Source organism: Microcaecilia unicolor, chromosome 11 (assembly GCF_901765095.1).
Source record: "Microcaecilia unicolor chromosome 11, aMicUni1.1, whole genome shotgun sequence".
NCBI lineage: Eukaryota > Metazoa > Chordata > Amphibia > Gymnophiona > Siphonopidae > Microcaecilia > Microcaecilia unicolor.
In genome coordinates, this window is record NC_044041.1 from 181403366 (window position 1) to 181418351 (window position 14986).

A 14986-nucleotide genomic window follows, 5' to 3' on the forward strand; every position below is an offset into this window, starting at 1 on the left:
AAATAAATAACATAACCACTGTACACTTACAGAAAGTTGTAAAGCATCTGATGTGCCAGAGTTGTATTGAATTTGTAAATACAAGACAGACATTGGCTTTTCTCACCCCTTATCAGATAACTGTAAAGTGTTACTGTCTCATCACCTCTACCCCACCCCCTTTTACTGAGCAGTAATGGCATGTGTAGATAGCCTAAGAACTAGATATAGAAACCCAATGTTAACTGCATTGTTTCTTCACTGTCCTGATGAAGTCCAGAAAACCTGTCACAGATATATTACATTATCTTTGTACTGGACTACACACTTACAAACTTGTTTTAAGTCTTATTTTCACATACACCCCTGGATTCTATATAAGGCGCTCAAAATTGCATATGTAAGTTAATAGAGTAACAAGCCAATTAGTGCCACTAATTGGGTACTAAAAATCAAGTATAAGTACATAAGTATTGTCATACTGAGACAGACTGAAGGTCCATCATGCCCAGCATCCTGTTTCCAACACTGGCCAATCCAGGTCACAAGTACCTGGCAAGGTCCCAAAACAGTACAATACATTTTATGCTGCTTATCCTAGAAATAAGCAGTGGATTTTCCCCAAGTCCATTTTAATAAGGACTTATGGACTTTTCTTTTAGGAAACAATCCAAACCTTTTTTTAAACCCTGTTAAGCTAACTGCTTTTACTACATTCTCTGGCAATGAATTCCAGAATTTAATTACACGTTGAGTGAAGAAATATTTTCTCAGATTCATTTTAAACTTACTACTCTGTAGTACTGGGGCTAATTGGCAACGATTTGTATTTGCCTGCGCATCTTGCTAAGCACTATTCTGCAAAGAACACACATAAATCTTTTAGCATGCAACTGAAAAGGGAGCATGGCCATGGGAGGGGCAAGTGCGGATAAGTGGCATTCACTAAAGATGTGTGCATTATTACAGAACGAGGATTTACACAGTTCACCTGCTGTAAATCCTTTGGGCGCAAATCCCGGCACTACGGCACCCAACTCGGAGCACCGTTTATGGAACAGCGCTCAGCTCATGTTTGTCATTTGCTAAATCTAGTCCATAAGGTCTACATTTTGTTGCTAATTGGTTTTAGTTCACATGTTTATAAACTAAAGTGTGCCACAGTGACGCAAACACTAATGAGCTTGAATGTTTATATCACCACCTCCACTTTTCTCTATAATGCATGCTGGTAATGGTAAACACACTCTCAACACTTGTCAATAAAAATAAACTTTGCGTCTGGCATCAGTAATCACCGGATTGTTCAGACTTTGAGCTTAATGTCACACTATCTTACGATGAAAGGAAGAAGGATATGATCTCTGCTTTTATTTGGAGTTTTATAGCTTATCATAGCCCCAAAGCCTTTGACAATTCATTAAAATTCATTATGCGATGTGTTAAGAGGTTTGGAGTTTGATTTTAGTGTTCATGCAGATGACATTAAGTTGTTCTTAGTTTGTAACTGGTCATCTAAAATTACAGCAATGTATGGATGCTATTCAATTTTGGGATGAAAAATAATAGGTTGGCTTTAAATTTAGCAAGAAGTGAAATCATGCTCGTTAGTCGGGAGATTTGTAGCCAGGTTGACCCAATACAACTCCTGGGTTTTCTTGTTCCTATTAAACATCAGACTGTGAGTCTTGGGAGTTGTATTGGATACACAGTTGAATGTTAAGGCACAGGTGTAGCAAAGGTAGTTCAAACTTGTTTTCTATCAGTTACATTTTCTAAGCAAAATTAAACCCATGATTCCTCGATCTGATTTTTTGATAGTGGTTCAGAGTATTTTGTCTACATTAGACTACTGTAAAAGTCTTTACTTGGGTTTATCTCAATCTTGCTGTAAAGCATTATAGGTTGTACAAAAACACTGTTATATGGCTGATTGTGGGACTACAATTTACTGATTATGTTACATTGGCTACCTGTGAACTTCAGGATAATGTTTATGAGGAGAGACTTGCTGACCTGAACATGTATATCCTGGAGGAAAGGAGAAACAGGGGTGATATGATACAGACGTTCTAATATTTGAAAGGCATTAATCCGCAAACGAACCTTTTCCGGAGAGGGGAAGGTGGTAGAACGAGAGGACATGAAATGAGATTGAAGGGGGGCAGACTCAGGAGTAATGTCAGGAAGTATTTCTTCACAGACGGAGTAGTGGATGCTTGGAATGCCCTCCCGCGGGAGGTGGTGGAAATGAAAACGGTAACGGAATTCAAACATGTATGGGATAAACATAAAGGAATCCTGTTCAGAAGGAATGGATCCTCAGGAGCTTAGCTGAGATTGGGTGGCAGAGCCGGTGGGGGGAGGTGGGGCTAGTACTGGGCAGACTTATACGGTCTGTGCCAGAGCCGTTGGTGGAAGGCGGGACTGGTGGTTCAGAGGAGGGGATAGTGATGGGCAGACTTATACGGTCTGTGCCAGAGCCAACTAGTGGGAGGTGGGGCTGGTGGTTGGGAGGTGGGGATAGTGCGGGGCAGACTTATACGGTCTGTGCCCTGAAGAGGACAGGTACAAATAAAAAGTAGCACATAAGAGTTTATCTTGTTGGGCAGACTGGATGGACCGTAAAGGTCTTTTTCTGCCGTCATCTACTATGTTACTATATTACTATGTTTAAAGTACTGATGATTATTTTTAAGACTTTGACCAGTAGTGTTTCAGAATATTTGAAGACTATTCTCCTTGGCTGGTCCAGGCCTATGGAATAAACTCCCTGGAAGTATTCGGATATTAATATCTGTTGCTGAATTTAAGAGAAGGTTGAAAACCCTTTTGCTTGTTCAAGCTTTTAAATAAGAAGACTTGGGACTGGTTCTATGATGCTGCTATATAAATCTGTAAAAAGGATTTATTTTGATTTTAGTTTTACATTTGATATATGATTTGTAATATTTTTAATGGATTTTGTGTGTTTTTTGTTCCTCACCTAGCCCCCCGTTTACTAATCCATGCTAGCGGCTGCCACGTGGCAATGCCGACAGTCCATTCAAAGTGAATGGGTTGTGTCAGCATTAGCGCACCGCAAGCTATTAGCGCGACTTAGTAAACTGGGGGGGGGGGAGGGCTAGTTAATAGGTAGGTTATAAATGATATAAATCAATTAAGTTGCTTCTGAGCTCCGAAAGATACAAATTAAGTACTGTGTGACTTTATTCCAACCTTTGTATTTGACATGATTTAAGGATGGGTGTTGAACCTTTTGATTTTAAGATTTGAAAGACAATACTACAGTTTTTGGTTTCAGCTCAATATGGAGTGTGGAAATGGTTTTTTTTGAATGTATCAATTTTAGTACTGCTTTTGAAATCAGAATTTCTTGATTTTTCTGTATTGGGAGGGGGGTTATTTCAGACTCTTGTTGTACCACCTTCCCGTCTCTAGAAAAGGTTTGTATGTGGATTAATACCTTTCAAATATTTGAATGTCTGTATCATAATCACCCGTTTCTCCTTTCGTCCAGGGTACACATGTTCAGGTCATCAAGTTTCTCCTCATACGTCTTGCTACACAGACCCCATACCATTTTCATCATAGTAGCATAGTAGATGGAAACAGATAAAGACCTGTAAGGTCCACCCAGTCTGCCCAACAAGATAAACTCATTACACAGGGTATGAAGCGATATATCATATGTATACCTATTGTCGATTTATCCTTGCTGTTTTTAAGGCATACACCGTAGAAGTCCGCCCAGCACTGGCCTTGTTCTAAGATTTCCAAAGTTGTTGTCATAGCCCCTGAAAAACTCCACTCTGGCCCATCCAAATCTATTCAGCCTCCATCAGGGCACAGACCATAAAAGTCAGCCTAGCACAGGTTTTCCTACCTAACCTCCCCTAAGCTTCTTTGGATCCGATCCTTCTAAACTGGATTCCTTTGAGTTTGTCCCACACATTTTTGAATTCCATTACCTTTTTCATCTCCACCACCTTCCGTGAGAGGGCAATCCAGATATCTACCACCCTCTCAGTGAAAAAATACTTCCTGACATTATTTCTGAGTCTGCCCCCTTTCAACTTCAATTCATGCCCTCTAGTTCTACCACCTTCCCAAGATAAGTCCTCTAAAACTGAAAACAATACTCCAAATGGGGCCTCACAAATGACTTGTACAGGGGCATCAACACCTCCTTTCTTCTGCTGGTTATAACCCTCTCTACGCAGCCCAGAGTCCTCCTGGCCGCAGCCACCACCTTGTCACACTGTTTTGTCACCTTTAGACACCATCACTCCAAGGCCCCTCTCTTGAGCCAAGTTTACCAAACTCTCCCCTGCTATCCGGTACATCTATTTTGTATTTCTGCACCCCAAGTGCATACTCTGCACTTTGTGGCATTACATTTTAATTGCCAGACCCTTGATCATTCTTCTAACGTTTGGACATCCCTTCTCATGGTTTCTACTCCTTCCAGGGTATCCACTCTGTTGGCTATCTTGGTGTCATTCGCAAAAAGACAATCTTTTCCTTCTAACCCTTCAGCAATTCATTAGTTCCTCCTCCATTCCTCCAGGTCTAAGTAAAAGAATCAGTAATACTAATGTACTTGTCCAAACAACTAGCCTCCTAGATCCCTGGCACAGCCTGTCAGATGGACAGCTACATTAGGGCCTGTGTTTCCATTAAGTCTCCTAGGGCACGCAAGTGGTTTTAGCATTCGCACTAACCATGTCGATGCCCATAATATTCCCATAGGTGTCTACATGGTTAGCGAGTGATAATTTTTAGCGCGCGCTTTAAATGCTAGCGCACCTTTGTAAACAGGGCCCCTAGTTGTTTCTGTACTTGCAGCCTGCCAGACAGACCTAGCTGCTAGTTTTGATTTTGAACAGTCTGAAATAACTACCATTAGTAGTGAATCTCCTAGGTCCCTCAGAGACAAGGTCAAATGCATTAACAAGTGAGCAGAGGACACTTGGGACCAAATTCTATACACAGCGCTGGAAAAAAAAAAAAGACCTGCTAAGCACTATTCTATAAGAGGCCCTGAAAGTTAGGTGCCGTTTATAGAATGACGCTTAAACTTTAGACACAAGGATTTGCACCAATTAAAACCTTGGTGTAAATCCTTGCGCCTAAATGGTGCATATAAATTGCAGGATCACATCTGATCTTCCCATGACCCTCCATTTTAATTAACCTTTTCCAGAGATGGGAAGGCGGTAGAACGAGAGGGCATGAAATGAGACTGAAGAGGGGCAGACTCAAGAAAAACGTCAGGAAGTATTTTTTCACGAAGAGGGTGGTGGATGCTTGGAATGTCCTCTCGTGGGAGGTGGTGGAGATGAAAACGGTAACGGAATTCAAACATGCGGGGGAGGAGTGTGGAGTGTGGAGGAGTGGCCTAGTGGTTAGGGTGGTGGACTTTGGTCCTGGGGAACTGAGGAACTGAGTTCGATTCCCAGCACAGGCAGCTCCTTGTGACTCTGGGCAAGTCACTTAACCCTCCATTGCCTGCCGCATTGAGCCTGCCATGAGTGGGAAAGCGCGGGGTACAAATGTAACAAAAATAAAAAAATAAATAAACATAAAGGAATCCTGTTCAGAAGGAAGGGGATCCTCAGGAGCTTAGCCTAGAATGGGTGGCAGAGCCGGTGGTTGGGGGGTGGGGCTAGTGCTGGGCAGACTTATACGGTCTGTGCCGGGGCTGGTGGGTGGGAGGCGGGGATAGTGCTGGGCAGACTTATACGGTCTGTGCCAGAGCCAGTGGTGGGAAGCGGGGCTGGTGGTTGGGAGGTGGGGATAGTACTGGGCGGACTTATACGGTCTGTGCCCTGAAAATGACAGATACAAATCAAGGTAAGGTATACACAAAAAGTAGCACATATGAGTTTATCTTATTGGGCAGACTGGATGGACCGTGCAGGTCTTTTTCTGCCGTCATCTACTATGTTACTATGTTAATTGATCATTAGCAATCAATTATTGATGCTAATTGGTTTGTTATTCAATTACGTTACACATGCAATTTTAAGCCCCATTTATAGAATTTGGGGGTTATTGCATATCACCTACGTTTTCTTTTAAAATGAGTAATAAAATGAATTATTTTTGATCTATACATACTAGAAAATATATGAAGGGTCTTATCGGGTCACAGCATCTGAAATGGCTGAATACCAGGGAAACATCAAACATACTAACCAGCCTTTTAGATCAGGTTTCCTACTACAGAAGCTTCTTTTTGTGAAATAAAAAATGTTCATTTACTATTCCATTATCTAAATTAATCAGATAAACATTAGGATGAGAAATGTTGGACTCCTGAAAGGCTAATGTTTCAGTCACTCTCTAAGTTCAGAACATGAAGCAGACAACTTGCTATATGTTCCATGGATTTTGTCCCACCTGGTGCACCCAAGAAGACAGTTTCCCCAAAGGCAGCACCCACTAGTGACAGACAAAGCATGAGAGACCCAAGTGGCTTTGCAAACATGAAACAGGTTTAAGAAGCTGAACAGTCTTGGGACTGCCGTTTACGTGAAAGACTATTTTAAAAGCTAGCTATCAGTATTGATTTATTTGAGCATTTGGGCACCTCGTGAGATATTTTCACATTTTTGAGCCTGTTTCTCCACACTGATCTTGACAAATTAAGCAGCTACTGGTTTCACCTGTTCATCCAGCTTGACTGGTCGTCAGAAGATCTTCTAGCTATTTCTGTTGCAGGTCCACTTTTGTGAAATACCCTAACCACTTCCATATGTTATGTTTACAAAGTGACTATCTGATGTTTAGAAAACAACTGAAGGCAATATTGCACTGGTGGGCACTTGAGAGGAATGAAGAGGAGAAAAGGGGAATGGATTTTGTCTGGTTTGAGCTAGGAATTTGAGGAGGGTATGGGGAAGTAGAGGTAGGCCTCCGGGAGGTCCAGGGAAGTCAAGAACTCCCACAGCCGCACCAAGGCAATGACAGAGAAGTGTTTCCATCCAGAAGCTCTGGAGTCGCAGACAAGCATCCACTCCCTCCCCTTTGAGGTCCATGACGGGGGAAAAGAACTGTCCCTCTTCTGGACCATGAAATACATGGGTACCTGTCCAGGCCACACTCTGCTGGCGAAACTGGTTCCACCACTCCTATATCACAGAGCTGATGAAGGGTAACAAGAGCTTGGCACTTTAGAGCTGAGCCATAGGAAGAGGTCATGAATGTCTCTGGAACTGGAAAGGCAAACTCCATGGAGTACCCCCTCTCAACCACCTCCAGAACCCACTGATCTGAGGTGATGCAGATCCACTCATTGCAGATGAGAGATAACCTGCATGGAAAACAATGAGGAGCACCCTCATTGGGCATGTCAAGTGGCTGTGGTCCTGCCTCACTTGTGAACTCAAAAGGACCCCTTGCTTGAGGGGCCTACTTTGCTTCTCATCTGGAACAAAGGGCACTGAGCAGATCTGAAGTCGGCCACTCCCTTGGAGCCATGGTTCGCTGCGCACCCTTGCACAGCTCAGGGAGATAGTGCCTCACCCATATCCTTCACCAACTTCTCCAAGTAATCACCAAATAGCAAGCACCCCCTAAGGACAGCTGACTCAAAAGCTTCTTGGAAGCCACACCCAGTGGCGAAGCCACAACCAATGGTGACCCCTGATGCTGCCACTAAGCAGGAAGTCAGACTGACCATATCATACAGAACGCCCAAACAGACCATCCGGGACTCTAGGCAAGAAATCTCTGAGGACTCCGGCAACTGCTTGAACCAACACAGCATGGAGCTACCTAACTGATACAAGTAGCAGCTCTAAATGCTGGATCCCCCACTGAAAAGGCCAAGTGGAGCTTCTGCTCTACATTCTTTTCATAGAGCTCCCTGAGGGCTGAGCCCCATTGAACAGGTACAGTGGTCACCTGTGCAACCGTCGTAACCAGGGCGTCCATTCTCAGGAAGAACCAACACCTCTCAATCTCCCGAGCGAGGACATAGGAGTTGAGCAAGAGCCCCTGAGATCCTGAGGGGACCATCCGGGAACTCCCACTTTGCCCTCATCAAGCGGACGAGGGCCTGTATGGAAGGGCGTGCGGCAGGAGGCTTAAGCATAGCCTCATCTAAGAGATGACTCAGCTTCTCATGACAAAGGAGCCAAAACCCATGAGACTGCTACTCCCCAGCCTTCCAACAGGGAGGGACCTCAGAACTGGAGTCCATGGGGGACTGGGAGCCCAAGAGGAGCTCCGAGTCCTCCTCTGCTCCCTCCAAAGAACTCAGACCCTCCGGAAAAAACAGATCCAGTCCACAGTGCTGAGACTCCAAAACGGGGCCCCACGCCGATCCCCTCAGGGCTTCTACAGGCCCCCCACCAAGAGGATGAGTGTTAGGGCAAGGATTAGGGTCCCAAGAGAGGACCTGTGCAGGGCCTGCTTAACCGAGTAGGTCAAGCTCTGGAGCCAAAAACCATCGGGGCCTATCACATGACCAGGGAATTTTCCTCTGTGTCCGAGGGAATTGAGAGAGAAGAGAGGATTATTTGTCCTGGCAAGAACAGTGTGTGAGAACAATGTATTCATTTTAGCTGAATGGGGGACGGGAACATAACATGTAAAATGCTCCTGAGAGAAAGGAGACAGACTGAATGAGACACATTTACAACACTACAAAAATAATTCATTACCCCCGCTCAGCTGCTGGCTCTGAAGGCCACGCAGTGTGTGCTGTCATCATAACCTACCTCATGGCAGATGCATGCTGGCCTGCCTGACTGCCCTGGTCTACCCTGGCCCAGGCCTCCAGCATCTCTGCTGTTCTCTGGGTGCACCTAGAGGGAAATTACTACTACTACTACTTAACATTTCTAAAGCGCTACTAGGGTTACGCAGCGCTGTACAATTTAACATAGAGGGACAGTCCCTGCTCAAAGAGCTTACAATCTAATAGACAAGTGAACGGTCAGTCCGATAGGGGCAGTCAAATTGGGGCAGTCTGGATTTACTGAACGGTAAGTGTTAGGTGCCAAACGCAGCATTGAAGAGGTGGTTTTAAGTAAAGACTTGAAGATGGGCAGGGAGGGGGCTTGGCGTAAGGGCTCAGGAAGGTTGTTCCAAGCATAGGGTGAGGCGAGGCAGAATGAGCGGAGCCTGGAGTTGGCGGTGGTGGAGAAGGGTACTGAGAGGAGGGATTTGTCCTGTGAACGGAGGTTATGGGCGGGAACGTAAGGGGAGATGAGGGTAGAAAGGTAGTGAGGGGCAGCAGACTGGGTGCATTTCCCTACTTAGTACTTTACAATAGCATTAGCCCCTGACAAAGAGTATGAACCTAGCCAGGGCAATTGAAGCTTTTTTTTTGTATATTTATTTATTTAGATTTTGCTCACACCTTTTTCAGTAGTAGCTCAAGGTGAGTTACATTCAGGTACTCTGGATATTTCACTGTCCCAGGAGGGCTCACAATCTAAGTTTGTACCTGAGGCAATAGAGGGTTAAGTGACTTGCCCAAGATCACAAGGAGCAGCAGTGGGATTTGAACCGGCCACCTCTGGATTGCAAGACCAGTGCTCTAACCACTAGGCCACTCCTCCACTAGCAACATTCTGTGTAGAATCTCAGGTAGTAGCAACATTCCATGTTCCACTGCACTAACCACTAGGCTACTCCTCTACTAGTAACATTCCATATAGAAGCCTGCCCTTGCAGATCAGCAATGCGGCCGCGCAGGCTTCTGTTTCTGTGAGTCTGACGTCCTGCACGTACGTGCAGGACGTCAGACTCACAGAAACAGAAGCCTGCGCGGCCGCATTGCTGATCTGCAAGGGCAGGCTTCTATATGGAATGTTGCTAGTGGAATAGCAACATTAACATTCCATGTAGAATCTCCTATAGTAGCAACATTCCATGTAGAATCTCAATGTGAGTTACATTCAAGTACTCTGGATATTTCTCTGTCCCAGGAGGGCTCACAATCTAAGTTTGTACCTGAGGCAAATAAGGGTTAAGTGACTTGACCAAGATCACAAGGAGCAGCAGTGGGATTTGAACCGGCCACCTCTGGATTGCAAGACCACCGGTGCTCTAACCACTAGGCCACTCCTCCACTTTTGAAGTGAGCACTTTTGGAAAACCAGGGAGCCGGTAGGGAATACACCCAAAAAGTATGAACAGAAAGAGGGGTGAAGCGATGGGGACCCACACCCCTTGGGAAAAGCCCTGCAGGACTGAGCCAAAGCCTCACTTAGTGGCACTAAGAAGCTTGTCAGGAAATGTATTAAACGAATTAACTCTGGATATTCAATGCCAAGGCATGTCTGGCCTCTGGCACTTAATATTTTACTGTGCCAACCCACTGGGCACCTGCCGATATTTTGATCAGTGCCCAGTTAATTGGGCAGATAAAGCTAGGCCAACTTCTTTGCTGTCCTAACTTTACCAGCTTACTTAGACAGTTAGCGGACCGAATAATACTGCTAACTGGCTAAATAGTGGCTCCGCCCAAACTCTGCCCCGGACAACCCCTAACTTAGCCAATTTTCTCAGTTCAGTGGCACTGCTTGGTTAAGTGCTGCTGAATATTGGCGGCTGGCCAGCTCAGCTTAACTAGGCTCCTTTATTTCTGTGCACTTAAGTAGAATAACCCAGCAATAACATTTCTTCATCCAATAAGGAGGAAGACAAAACACTGCCCCTTCATGGGGGAAGGGAGGAGCAAGGGGGGAAATCATTCCTGTCCTTAGTTGCTGTCAGTAAAATTTCAGTCCTGCAGCCATTTAAATTCACAGATGAGCTCAAATACCAGAACACATTAAAGTTTAAAGACAGAAATAACCAGCTGCTGAGAGCATCACAGTATCTTTGTTTTGCATTAGTTTCAAAAGGCTAGATATTTCACGCCAAAGAACATTGCTGCACCAGGACTGAACATAAATCCCTAGAGTCAGGCCTAATCCTAAAATACGACACCACCAAATGAATCCAGCAGGAAGGAAGGATCAAAACACAGGACATTAAAAAGACAAATTCAGCACTGGTGAACCCACAGCAGAGAATGCAGGTGGGCTGGGGGGGAGAAGAGAGGAATCAGATATCAAAATAATCAATCCACAAAACTATCTGGAGGACAGGGTTTTATTGACTGGACTTTTTTCAGACTTGGGGAAAGTGCATAGAAGTACTACTGGCAAAAGGGGCCAGAAATTTAAAGGCTACTGTACAATCAGACACACACAAAAAATTTACACAGCACAAAGAAGAGCAGGACAACACCTCCAAGTATTGCATCACGACCCGGGGAAAAGCCCTTGGGCTGCAGCTGAATTAACGCTACCAAGCCAACCCCAGACACCTGGGCAGGGCTGGAGCTGGGAGTCAGGGCAGGCACAAGACTGGAACATGGAGCAGGGCTAGAACAAGATACATACGGGAACAGGAGAACACACACTAGACAACTCTAAGGCCTGTTGCAAACACACTGACTGGGAGACAGGAACTTACTTAAATACTACCAGCCAGCGCCCACTTGCAGAGCTATTAAGAAGTACTGGGTTTCCAGGAAGTAAACAGATCCTTCTTGGCAAGAGATGCTGCTGGAGACCACAGAGAACAGGTGAGGGGCATCAGTGAAAGGGAGGGGAGAGGGACAGACATTTTTCAGAACCAAACCTCTGCATAAATTACCTTATGATCAGGATACTGAAAAGAAAACTCATCTTCCCTCCTCCCCATCTACCAACCACTGCTCTGGCACAAGTATCTTTCCTCACTCAGCACCCATCGCCACCTTGCTTTTCTGCAGTGCACAGCTCCTTTCCCTCCAGAAGTTAAGATCAGCTCCCTTCACTTCCCTTGTTTTGGCCTGCTGCTACAGTCACAAGTCTTGGCTTGGCTGCTAAAATCCTTGGGGGGGGGGGGGGTCTAAGGATGTGCCAGTACTACAGCAGACTCCCCACTACCACCTGCACACTCTTCAGGGGCACCACACATACCCGCCACAACTCTGTTCCGTTTTTTCTATGGCAGCAATGTGCTTTATTTATTTAGATTTTGCTCACACCTTTTTCAGTAGTAGCTCAAGGTAAGTTACATTCATATTTCTCTGTCCCAGGAGGGCTCACAATCTAAGTTTGTACCTGAGGCAATGGAGGGTTAAGTGACTTGCCCAAGATCACAAGAAGCAGCAGTGGGATTTGAAGCGGCCACCTCTGGATTGCAAGACCGGTGCTCTAACCACTAGGCCACTCCTCCACTCCACTTTTACAGATCCTGGAGAATCTTTAAACCCCATAGGTGAGCCTGCCACTGACCTCATGTACTATGAGATTAAAGCTGGCTCAGTTACCACCTGCAAGTTTTAACAATGATCCTTGGGCCTAGGGCAGGCTTCCTGCTAGCTTCATTTTCTTTAGTGGCAAGATGGGGGTCCACAGCCAGAAGCCACTTTTGGAGCAGGTCATGAGATGGGTTCTACAGCACTCTCTCCTTCCAATGGATGCAATATCCAGCAGCACAACAAGGACTCCACAGCCTGAGGCACACCTGGATGAAAAATGCTGCTCCTCTCTCCCCTTCACATTACCAGTGTAAATTGGCATTGCAGAAAATGAATGAATTATAACATCTCCTGCTCTGACCTGGTCATTCTATTTAGAGAGTTGCACAGGGACAGAAATTTTACCCATCCCTGCCTGTCCCCACTGGAATCTCCTCTATCCCCGCCTATCCCCTGTACTAAAATAACCCGACTTAACAGTAGCCCATGTTGATAACGTCCACTCTCAGTGCTTATGGGGATTTCAATGCTGTCAACCATATTCATAAATTTTTTTTAGTGCTAATTACTAAGCTAGTTTAGACACATAATGAATGAATAGTCAGGCTGGCCTGGCACTACACTTCCATGGGAACCCTGCAGGACCTGCATTCATGCCCGCAGGAACCCAGCAGGACCTGCATCCATCCCTGTGGGAGTCCCATGGACATGGAACGGATCCCTGTGCGATTCCCGCTAACCCTGTTCCGTTTGGACTGAAGAGATCATTCATTCCTAAAAGCTTGTCAAGGAATTTATTTAGCCCAATTAAAAGTTAATCGCCTTATTTTTTATTTTTAAATTTCACCAGTGAAACAAAATCAAGTCATTCCACAGACTCTGAATCAGGCCTGCACCTGCAAGCTGGAAATGTTGGCTGAATATTTAAGGAAAGCAACAACTGAAGCCTCAGTTATTCCCTTACTACAGCCAAGATTAAAACTTGTCCTAATTCATTCATGTTCTCTGTGTGGATTCTGATAGCTGGCTACCATAATGGTAGCTAATGAGGACACTGAATGAGTCATGGAATATACAAAATAAGCCTCAGTTAGCTACGTGTGTGTGTTCTGTGTCATATGACTGTACTCTGGGACCACAGATCCTGGATATTATGTCACTAAAACAGTGCATATTTTCCTGGACCCTTTTGCTGCTGACATTGCTTGTATAAAGCAATGAAACAGTGTCTTGGCTAGAGATAACTGAACTATCTGAACATGATAGATTGAAGACTGGTCTAAAGTCACAGAGAAACCTTGAGTTATGCCACATTATACCAAAAATGGAATATCCCAAATTAGATGAGCTACCACTGCCCTCAGGACAAAGGGGAGGGAACAACCACAGAAGCGAAGGACTTGGGTATTACTACATCAGATGAAATCACTACTCCTTTGGCTGGCTGCCACTGCCCTCCAAATGGTATCAGATATATTATATTGTAATTACAATCTATCCCACCTTTAACTAACGCTGCAAGGCATATTACAATTAAGAAACTTCATATTTGAAGGAAATTACAATACGTATTACAAAACTAATACAAACAAATCTCTAAAATAAGAATACAAGGATTCCAATTAAATTAAATCACAATCAAAGGAACCATTTAATGAGCCATTTGCAGTATCACTTTACCGGCCATGTGTACTTATATGTGCTTGGCTTAATCTTTGAGATGAGCATATGCTACTGGCAAGATCAACCCTTTGCTCACTAAACCTGAAGTTTTCAGCCCAGTCCTCAGGATCCATCTGGCCAGTTGGGTTTTCAAGGTATCCACAATGAATATGCATGAGAGAGATTTGCATATCAAGAAGGCAGTGCATGTTAAATCTCTCATATGCATATTCATTGTGGATATCTGAAAATCTGACTAGTTAGGTGGTCCTTGAGCAAGGCTGCCAAGTGGGGGGGGGGGGGCAAATTTCCCCGGGGTTGGGCCTCCAAAGGGGGCCCAGCGCCAGGGTCTCTCTCTCTCTCCTGGCTCCTGACAGGACCCGGGTGATTACGTCTCAACAGGAGCAGGAGAGAGAAAACTCCGGCACCGGACCCCCCCTTGGAGGCTGGGGAGGACCTGGAGGAGCAGACACAGCAAGTTGGCGGGGCTCCCCCCCAGGCCCAGCCAGCAGAAGAGATCTTCCTCCAGTGAAGCTCTTCTTCACTCTGCCGTACTGCCTGTCAAGCGGTTGCTTTTCCCCTCAGGCCGCACATGCTCAGTTTTGAAACCGAGCATGCGTGACGTAAGAGAAAAAGCAGCCCCTGGCAGGCCATGCGGCAGAGTGAAGAACAGCAATGGAGGAAGATCTCTTCTGCTGACAGAGCCTTGGGATCCCCGCCAGTCAAGGTATTCACAGTTGCGGTGGGCAGGGGCGGCACAGTCTCTCGGCAGCCCTGTCCCTGAGGACTGGGTTAAAAAGTCTGTGTACCGCACCACTCCTTTGGAACTCCTCACCAGTCCATATAAGCCTTGAACTTTCATTTAAGACATTTAAAACTGCTACCACAGCGTAGGTTAGAACGCAGATGGTGCTGACAGCTGAGATAGCCATACCTTGACTTTTGAGGCCTACCTCATTACCGTTTCCTTCTTTTTATATCCATTTCCTATCTAAAAATAGAGTTCCTTTCCTCCTTTTTTTTAAAATTTTAATTTGTAAACCACCTGTTTACTAAGGCAATAAATCAAATCTAATAAACCATAAAATC

At 45.0% G+C, this 14986-nt stretch overlaps 1 protein-coding gene across 1 annotated transcript in view; it reads right to left on the bottom strand.

Annotated features, from left to right (window-relative positions):
• LOC115479816 (serine/threonine-protein kinase PAK 4-like) overlaps nt 1-14986 on the bottom strand; it is a 309742-nt gene that overhangs the window by 256863 nt on the left and 37893 nt on the right. The window lies entirely within an intron of this gene.